The following is a 10,934-nucleotide window of genomic DNA, read 5'->3' as shown; positions in this document are numbered from 1 at the left end:
AGAATTTTAAAAAATGGAAAAAAAAGTTTTCTGAAACTGGGCAATACAACAATCAGTTCTGACATCATATGGAGTGTTCAATACTCATAGTCCCCCAAATCTGCCAAGAGAGGAGGGATGTTGTAAATCTTATAAATCTTCATCAGACCAAACTTACATGGCATTCACTTTCAAATTTTTGTTCTTGTTCTTCCCATTTGTAAGAGGCAGTGTTATAATGACTAGAGAGCCAGCCAGCAAGACCTGGATTCAAATTTTGCTTTTAACACTTGCTGACTCTTGAACCTTGGAGAAGAGCCTTACCCTCCCAATGTCCAATCCTTAACTATTACAGAAAGTGTTGCTATAAATATTTTAGTGATTCTTTGATTTTAAAATATGAAAATGCTTTTACTAGAGAAATTTATCATTAAGTTTAGGGTGAACTTAGCATTTGGTACAGTATTTTGGGACATAGGTGATGTTATGTAAATATTTATTATGAACTGGGAATCTAAGCTAAACCCAAAACACAGGGAGGACAGCCAAGCTGAGAATCTTCCATGAGCCTTTGAAAAATAAAGTCCATGTTGCGAATATTTTAGTTAACAAAGTATATCTACCTAGTGGAAGAGTTTGGCAATGGAAAACCAAGAATTCTGGGTGAAATAGAATATTCCCATTCTCCCAGTCAATGTCACTCCCATTTTTCTTATTTATTAATAGGGTTTGTTCCAAAGCTTAGCATGAAGGCTTGAATCTATTAGGTCCTGGGCTGTAGGAACTATAAACTTCTCTACATTAAAACTGCACTGGGTACAGCAGGGAAGGAAACTAGCACTATTCCTGGTATAAAAGATGGTGCTATTGGCCCATGCTGTTTTTATCATAGTCTTACCTGGCTGTATGACCCTTAGTGAGTGGGAGGGACAGTGCAACACACGGTCCAGGAAGATTAATCCCCAGTGATGGAAAAGAGGTTTCAGTGGGACATAACAATAGAGGAAGTATGAAGTCACAGTGGTTTGGCCAAGAAACGAGTCTGAGAGCATACAAGAACTTGGTTATTGGTTCAAACTGCTGAAAAAAGAACAGATCAGTTATATTTACTTTAAAAAAATAAGCAAGGACATGTCTACTTATATACGTGTTGTCTTTCCCATTGGAATAGAAGATCCTTATGTTTAGGGACATTCTCATTTTTGTTATTATATCCCAATGCCAAGTGTTTGACATGTAGCAGATACCTGATAAATGCAGATTGATTGATTGATTGACTGAGGGTCAAGGAGAAGCATAAATTCACTGGGATGGAGTTGGACTTGAAGGGCTTCCGAGAAGTCAGGAGACTTTTTCCTTATGGTTTGCTTCCAGTTGTTTGCTTTTTTGAGCCTCCCTCATCCATTAAGTGCTGGTTTGCTAATCTGTATAAGCTGAAGTTGGACATTTTGTATTTCTACATCATGTTTGTCCTGGTCATGTTCCTGCCTGCTCTGCTCCTTGAAGAAGTCAACTGTCATTCTAATAAATGCTTCTTCCTTAACAGTGACACTGGCTAATTGCCTGGCACCCATCTTACTTTTTCTTTTATAGATGATGTCCCATCTGTGCTTATCTCTACCCCAGCCTGGACACAACATACAATTTTGTACAAAAGTAACAAAAGCATGTTGTTCAGATACTAGAAATAATGGCTTCCCCTGTCAGTCAGCACTCTTATTGAGTCCCTGTCATATTTTCCACAGTAATACTGCCAAATCTTTCCCATTTCATTCAAGATCTTAACTTCAGCTTTATGCCATTCACTCTCCAGATGCACTTCCTTCTTGATTTACTGAGGAAACCAGAACCATAAATATGAACTCTTTCAACCCCCAAAGTTTCTCTGAGTTTTTGCAGACACCTCTTCTCCTTTCCTTCTGGTGTCTGAAAGTAAAGTGGCCCTTTCCTTTGCCCAGACTCAACCCACAAACTGCATTTTTTTAATTCCATTCCCTCCTCCAGGATCTTTCTCTTTCGATCATTTTTCTTTTATCTTCATTCTCTGTCACCACAGGTTTCTTCCCCCATACCTAAAAGCATACCTATCCTAAAGGAACACTTCTCTCATTCTGCTCTCCTCACTTTCATTGACAAACTGCCTGAAAAAGTAGTTTATACCCAATGCCTTTACTTCTTCACCACTCACTAATGCCACAATTCTTTGCCATCTTGTTTCTATCTCCTGAATGTGCTTTTCTCAGAGGTCCTTCCAATGACTTCCCAAATGGTTTTTTCCTCTCAATTCTCATCTTTCTTGATTTTTCACATTTGATGCCATGGGGTAGCCTTCTCTTTTTGATTTGTATCCTTTTTATAACTTCCATTACAATCCCTTCTTCTGATTCACTTTTTATGACTTTAGGTATGTCTCCTGTCTCCTTAAATGGCTCCTCTTCATCTTCTTACCCATTATTTGTAGGCTTCAACTGTCATCTCTATGGAGAATCATACTAAATATCTGAACACCCCCAAGTCTCTTTCTGAACTCCAGACCCTTATTTTCAACAGCCTACTAGACATCATCTCCCCTACCCTTCTTCTTAAAGCCCTTCAGACAAGAACATACTTTCTTCCAGGGAAAAATGTTTCCCAATCAACTGGGTGCACTGGAAAATATCTTCCTGATGTTTTCCATGAACTTGAAGAGAAAGAGAGAGGAGTCACAAATACATAGATGCAGAAACTGAGGAATGGCAGAAAGGGTTATCACTACCAAATTTTCCCTATTAAAGTTGCGTGGAGGGTCTCATAGGCATAGGATTAGTCTCTAACCTCTCAATCTCCTCTTCTCCACACTTTTCTCTGTACTAAAATGAATCTTCAAGTCACCAGGATAAGAGTAAGATAGAGTTGACACAATAGGACATGATCTAATCTTCCATAATTTAGAAAGGAGTGATGGAGGGTAGACTGAGGAACAATAGTTGTGCCAGAAAATGACCCTCTATACCCTTCATTTCCTTCATGGTCTGGATCAACTGTCACCTTTATAAAGCCTTTTCAATCCAATCCACTCACACACACACACATACACACACACACGTTTACTAGAATGAGCTCAAACTGGTTTACAAGAGTGAATTGCTAAATTTTCAGTGTGAGCATTTATACCTTAGAAATCAGCAAATTCTACAAATCATGGAATGATTTGTTTTGTTGATTCTCTTAAGAAAGTAATGGGTAAATGTTAATGGTGTAAATTAAACTTAAAAGAGTATCATACTTATATTTTCCCCCAGAGACCTAATTGTTTGCCTTTCCCTACACACCATTGCCTTGGCTCTTCTTTGAACTCTCAAAGAATCTTATCTGTACTTTTCCTACCTTTGACAATTTTGCATTTGTATTCTGTTTTGAGTTGTAATTATACTCTTCTCGTCCTTCTTGCCAGATTGTAAACTCAAGACTGAAATCAGGTGCCATCTAAGTTATCTTTATAACTCACTCAAGAGATAGTACAATGCTTCCACAGAGGTTGATAACTTATGGAGTTATAATATCAGCTTCTGTTAAAAGGGAAAAAACTACTAAATTTACATTTTAAAATAACTGTCATAGACTGGAGACAGTCTATGTTTGTTTTTTTTATTAGTCAATGACCCTTAGGTTCCACAGAAGTCTAGAGATCGAAGGGATCTTTGAGATCATTTAGTCCAGCCCACAGCCAAACAAAACAAGCCTCTACAGTATATCTGGTCAAATGTTCATCTGGTCTTTGCCTGAAGGTTGTCAGTTAGGAGAATCCTCATGTCTCCAAAGATAACAAATTTCATTTTAGAATGATATTTGTTATCCTAACAAGTTAGTGGGATAGATTTTTGTGGTTACTATTCAGTTGGGGCCAACTCTTCCTGACTCCTTTTGTAATTGAAACAATTGAAAAATTATGTTTACTTTTCTTTTTTGCGCATTTTACATTTCATATATTTCTCAAAAAAAATTTAAAGTCATTAATTCGGGTAAAAATTGATTTTTTTTTTCTTGCATGATTCTGCTTAACTTTACAGAATGTTTTCTTAGCTGTAAGCAGATTTTCTTTGTTTTTCCATATAGCATATTATATTGTTTTCCTTTTATTTCTTTTTGATAAGTAGCCCTGAATGATACCAGTTAGGACTTCCTGCTACAAAGACCCTTTCCAGTTGATTATGATAGTTTTCCATTGACATGAAAGTTCTGGAATGTTTTGGCCACAAAACTTCCTATGGTTTCTACAGAGAGACATTTTAGTCTGTGATCCCAGCTCTTCTTCTATTTTATGCTTTCCTGAAATATGGTATTTTAAGACTTTTTTGTTTCATTATGTTTATTCAATGAAATGACCATCTTCATAGTTACCAGTCATCTCTTAACTGCCAAATCTAGTGGCCTTTTCTCAATCCTCATTCTTTCTGTTTCTGAATCTTCATCCTTTTTGAACCCTCTGAAACTTTTAATATTGTTAGTAACTCTCTTCTCCATGATAAAGCTCTCCTGGCTCTCCACATGTCTAAGTAGACCCTCTCAGTCTCCTTTGCTGGATCTTTACTCAGGACATGCTTACTAGAAAAATGGGCATTTCCCCTAAGGTTCTATCCTGGACACTCCTTTCTTTTTTCTATGTAGCTAAATCATCAGCTCCAATAATTCAGTTATCATCTCTTTGCTAATAACTTTAAGATATTATTCAACTGGGGGAGGGCAGAGCCAAGATGCCAGAGAGTAGTTGGTCTTTGCCTGAGCTCTTCCTGTTTTCCTCGGAATCAACACCAGTTCAAACCTCTGGATAGGTTTTTGGAGATTTAACCTACAAATATTTGGAGTGTAACAAACTTCCAGCAAAAGGTATTTTGGAAGAATTTCAGAAAACGCCTGTCTCAATCTAGCAGGGGAGACATGACCTAGCACAAGGATACCCTCGGTGGTGGAAAGGGCTCCAGGCACCAGGGGAATCTAGTGGGAGACTCAGCTAAAATACAGCAGCATTGGCTACCCTGAGTTGCTTTAGAAACCAGTGGATCACCGGACTAGCTGTGAGATCTCCAACACAACTACAGAAGGAAACAGTAAGCCCCTGAACTCCAGAATAATAAACTGGACTTCCCAGCATGGGAAGAAAGCTGCCAGCACCACCTAAGCACAGTATAAAACCGCTGTTGCTGTTACCTATACAGGAAGCTCAGGATAATCTCCCTTTTGCCCTATGAGCAGACCTCAACCTTTAAAAATGGACAAAAAAGCAAAAAGAATTCTGACCATAAATAGCTGTTATGGAGACAGGGAAGAACAAATCTCAAATCTTGAAAACACTAAAGGCATAACATCTCCAGATGAAGCCCCAAAAGGTGATATGAGTTGGTCTCTAGGCTTTCTTGGAAGAATTCAAAAAGGATCTTAAAAGAGGTAAGAAAAATGGGGAAAGGAAATGAGAGCTTGGGAAAAGGAGACATAGGAATTGTCTGAAGAAAACCACTCCTTAAAAAAATAGATTTGGTGAAAACGGAAAAAGAAAATCCAATGAACAAAACACATTTAAAAGTTCATTTGGCCAAATTCAAAAGGAGGTAAAAAAGCTAATTGAAAAAAATAATTCACTAAGATATTATCCAGTTCAAACGTCTCTCCTGACCTTCACTCATACATCTCCAGCCGTCAATTGAACATCTCACACTGTATCTGAAAGACATCTTAAATTCATTTCAGTAGGTTTAAAACAGAATTCATTCTCTTTACCCCAAAACCTTCCCCTTATCCTAACTTCCAGGTTTAAAACAATTCATTCTCTTTACCCCAGAATCTTCCCCTTATCCTAACACTTCCCTATTACTATTAAGGGCATCAACATCTTCCCAGTCACATACTCTCAACCTCCATGCCATTTTTGACTTCTCACTCTTATCTCATTTTCAATCTGTGGCAAAGTCCTGTCAATTTTACCTTTATATACTCTGTATGTGTATATATATATATATATATATATATATATATATATATATATATATTCCTTTTCTTTTCCAATGCTATCACCACTTTTGTACAGATCCTCACATCTGGACTACTGCCAATAGCTAAAAGATTGGGCTTCCTACCACAAATCTCTTCCTACTTTGGTCCATCCTTCATCTAAATGTTAAATTTACCTCCTAAAATATAGGTCTGATAATGTCAACCTTCTACCCTCATTCAATGAACTGCAGTGACTCTATAATGTCCAGAATCAAAACAAAATTCTCCAGTTAGCATTCAAAGCCTTTCCTATCCAGCCCCCTTCTATTTTTCCAGTATCTTTATACCTTACTCACACTTAATCTGGGGTCTAGTGACATTGACCTGCTAGCTATTCATATCTCAGCTCAGGTATTGTCACTGGCTATTCAATATGCCAGGAATTTTCTTCCTCCATATTTGTATTGCCTGCCTCTCTTAGCTTCATGCAACTCCCAGCTAAAATCTCAACTATAGAAAATCTTTCTTGATCCCCCTTAATGCTAGTGCCTTCTCTCTGTTGATTATCTCCAGTTTATTCTACTTCTTGTTTGTACATGGTTAACAAATGTTTATTGTCTTGATAGCATATTCTCGTATTTTCAGTTTAAATTAAAAATCATTTTGTTTAAACAATTTTATGCATGTACACAAATTCAGACTTAGTGTAATTTTCTCCAAACTCACCAACTGGATTCTGTGTTGATGGTGGATTATGGAGAGAACATATACAACAATGCCATAAAAAGGGAGTTTATGGAGAGCCCATTTCAAGTTCACCAAATCACAACACCATAAGTGGTCCAAAGCAGCCTGTGATTAAAGCTGAAAGCTATGACTAATTCTCTCCTTTAAAATATGCTCAGATCATTGAAATGGCTGTCAAGGATTCTAAATCATTAGAGGAATTATAGAGTTAAGTACCTCTTGGCCTTTATCCATACTACTTTCACAATGGAAAATATGTAAAAATATCAGTCAATTGTGGGGCTGCTTTTTGAAGCTGGTAGTAAAGTGGTACTAATAGGTAGGCAGCACAATGGAATTTAAATCCATTTGGAATTTGGGGCAATTCTCCTGAGTAAGGCAATTATGGGGATATACATTAGTTTGCTAGTGGTTTCAAAATACTGTCAAAATCCATGAAAATTTTCCAGTTTCTTTTTTAAGGTAGATCATCCATTTGTCTTTTGTTCACTGTCCTAAGTATTTGCTTAAAACCCCAAACTTAGCTATATAAACCATCATTCCATCAGCAGTATTTCATAGTTATATGCCGTATAGGTTTCTTTCCCAAATAGGCTGGGAATCTTGGCCACTGTTACAAAAGACCAAGACCAAAACCTATCTTTTGGGAAGAAAATTGGCATAAACATAATTGTGCAAGATGTCCCAAAAATGTTTGTGCAGTTTAAAGTTTTATTAGCCTTTTTTTTTTTATTTTTATTTTATTTTATTTTATTTTTTTAATTTATTTAATAGCCTTTAATTTACAAGATATATACATGGGTAACTTTACAGCATTAACAATTGCCAAACCTCTTGTTCCAATTTTTCACCTCTTCCCCCCCCCCACCCCCTCCCCTAAATGGCAGGATGACCAGTAGATGTTAAATATATTAAAATATAACTTAGATACACAATAAGTATACATGACCAAAACATTATTTTGCTGTACAAAAAGAATCAGACTCTGAATTATTGTACAATTAGCTTGTGAAGGAAATCAAAGATGCAGGTGTGCATAAATATAGGGACTGGGAATTCAATGTAATGGTTTTTAGTCATCTCCCAGAGTTCTTTTTCTGGGTATAGCTGGTTCAGTTCATTACTGCTCCATTAGAAATGATTTGGTTGATCTCGTTGCTGAGGATGGCCTGATCCATCAGGACTGGTCATCATCTAGTATTGTTGTTGAAGTATATAATGATCTCCTGGTCCTGCTCATTTCACTTAGCATCAGTTCGTGTAAGTCTCTCCAGGCCTTTCTGAAATCATCCTGTTGGTCATTTCTTACAGAACAGTAATATTCCATAATTTTCATATACCACAATTTATTCAGCCATTCTCCAACTGATGGACATCCATTCAGTTTCCAGTTTCTAGCCACTACAAAAAGGGCTGCCACAAACATTCGTGCACATACAGGTCCCTTTCCCTTCTTTATAATCTCTTTGGGATATAATCCCAGTAGTAACACTGCTGGATCAAAGGGTATGCACAGTTTGATAACTTTTTGAGCATAGTTCCAAACTACTCTCCAAAATGGTTGGATTCGTTCACAACTCCACCAACAATGAATCAATGTCCCAGTTTTCCCACATCCCCTCCAACAATCATCATTATTTTTTCCTGTCATCTTAGCCAATCTGACAGGTGTGTAGTGGTATCTTAGAGTTGTCTTAATTTGCATTTCTCTGATTAATAATGACTTGGAGCATCTTTTCATATGACTAGAAATAGTTTCAATTTCTTCATCTGAGAATTGTCTGTTCATATCCTTTGACCATTTTTCAATTGGAGAATGGCTTGATTTTTTATAAATTAGAGTTAATTCTCTATATATTTTGGAAATGAGGCCTTTATCAGAACCTTTGACTATTTATTAGCCTTTTTTAAAAAAGTTGTTCTTAAGCTAGTAAAACTCAAAACTACACCAAGGCTTTTGGAACTCCATGTATATTATGGCATATAACTGTGTAAGGAATACCTCAGTTAAGAAAGCAGATAGCACTCAGTTGAACTGAGGGGTTTTCTTACTTTTATCACCCCAGATCTCTTGTCTTCTTCCAATTGGCAGTTCATACTGGTGGCTTCCATTCTCACATTAAAAAAAAAATACCCTTAGGCTGGTTCTGGGCTACAAGGATGAGAGCCTGGTTCCCTTCCTGCTGAGGCCAGTTTCTTTACAGGTTTTGTATTACTGTACAATATAGTCTTCTCATTGTGTTGTCCAGTGGGTAGAATAACAGATTCTTTTACTAGATTCTCCACTATAATAGCATGGTACTTTGGCTTAATCCTTTGACCTTAGTGTCTTTTTTAATTGACACTATGGAGTTCTTGCTAATATCTTTTGCTTTCCTTGGAGAAAGTGCTAAATACAAACCATTAATAAAACCCAGGGAAACATTGCTCTATGGAAAAAAAACAAGACTATTCCTGTGCTGGTCAAATCATATATCTCTTGCATGTGTAATAATGAGTATTTAAAGTTTAAAGAGCATTAAATGTGTAATAATAATAATGATAAAAATAATAATAAAATATTGTTGTGTATTGTTTTAAAAAATGAGTATTTAACTGGTCATCCTGCCATCTAGGGGAGGGGGTGGGGGGGGGTAAGAGGTGAAAAATTGGAACAAGAGGTTTGGCAATTGTTAATGCTGTAAAGTTACCCATGTATATATCCTGTAAATAAAAAGCTATTAAAAATAAATAAATAAATAAATAAAAAATTAGTATTTAAAACTTCTCTCAATTCAATTTAGCAATTGTGGGTTCCGCACTTACTATCAACAATTCTTTAAGGTGTTTGGGGAAACTGAGTTGAAACAGGCACTGGTTTTTGCCTTCTAGAAGTTCACAATCTAGTTTAAGAATTAGGGCCCCATTAAATAAAAATATATATACAAATGATTTAATTATAATACACTCTAGTATGGGCTAAATGCAGAAGTTCCAGACAGAATAGCCGAAAAGGTAAAAATAGTAGTTTGGAACTGATTTGTTCACCATGTCCCAGGAAGTTCATTATTGGAAACCTCATCGTCTTACAAGATCCCATCAGCCTTAGGACTCTTACCTCATCACCAACCTTTGTCCTTCTGATTGGAGAGAGGGCCTGAACTCCAGAAGCTCATCTTAGAACACTTCATTTCTCATTTGGTTGCATTACATTATTAGTTTTCTATCTATTAGGTATCTTCTCTGCCCACCCCATTCCTCCCATTTTTAGCTCTTTTTGTGTTATCTTCCCCAATTGATTGTAAACTACTTGAAGACAGAGACTTTTTTTTTTATATGTATATCCCCACTACTTAGCACAATCCCTGACACATAGTAAGCAATAAATCATCGACTAGCTATTCTATGTTGTAGCCAAACTTCACGCTCTCCACCTGGTTCTAGTCTTACTCTCTCATACATGTGCACCTTCGTTTACATCATCCCCCTATGCTTGAAATCTCACACATTTCCATCTATTGCAGATTCAGGAGATTCAGTTGGTTTCATCTACTGAAATCCCTTCCTTCTTTGCCCAACTCAGATACTATTTTGTTCACGAAGCCTTTTCTGACCCCTCCAAGTTAAAAAGCACCTCCAATTTTTCACTAGCTTTCTCTTTTGCCCTTGGTCTGTTTGAACTTACATCATACTTATTTGTATACTTTCTTAAACTCCCAACTTCCTCTCCTCCCTCTAAATCAGATTGTAAGACCCCTGAAAGCAGGAATGATTTCACTACTAGAGCCCCAGCACACAATATAGTTGCACGCAACAGACATTTTACAAATTTTGTTGAGTTGAATTGGGGGGGAAAAAAAACAAACCCTACAATAACAGGATCAGTGAAGAAAGCTTTGGAGGCTATGTGCAGAAACAAACTTTGCCTTTACAGATATACCACTTTGGAAGGTAAATCTGTTTAACTCATTTTTTCAAGTAAATTTCATTGGTGCCTTTTGGTTTTACTTCCGTCATTTCTAGAAACAAGCCCTTGCTCTCTATCTTGAAATATAATCACCCCTTATAACAAAAGGTTAAGCAAAACAACAGATAAAATGATTACATATCCACTTTTCTGCCATGGTAGTCAATCCCCTGCATCTCTGCTGAATAAAGGAGAATTCCATTTTCAGTTCTTCCAAATCATTATGGATTATGATTCTTAGAATTTACTTTTCTTTAAGTGATCCCCTTTTTTCTCTTCAGCTTAATTGCTTTTA

The sequence above is a fragment of the Sarcophilus harrisii genome, chromosome 2 (genome assembly GCF_902635505.1).
Source record: "Sarcophilus harrisii chromosome 2, mSarHar1.11, whole genome shotgun sequence".
Lineage (NCBI taxonomy): Eukaryota > Metazoa > Chordata > Mammalia > Dasyuromorphia > Dasyuridae > Sarcophilus > Sarcophilus harrisii.
This window is presented reverse-complemented; position numbering follows the sequence as displayed.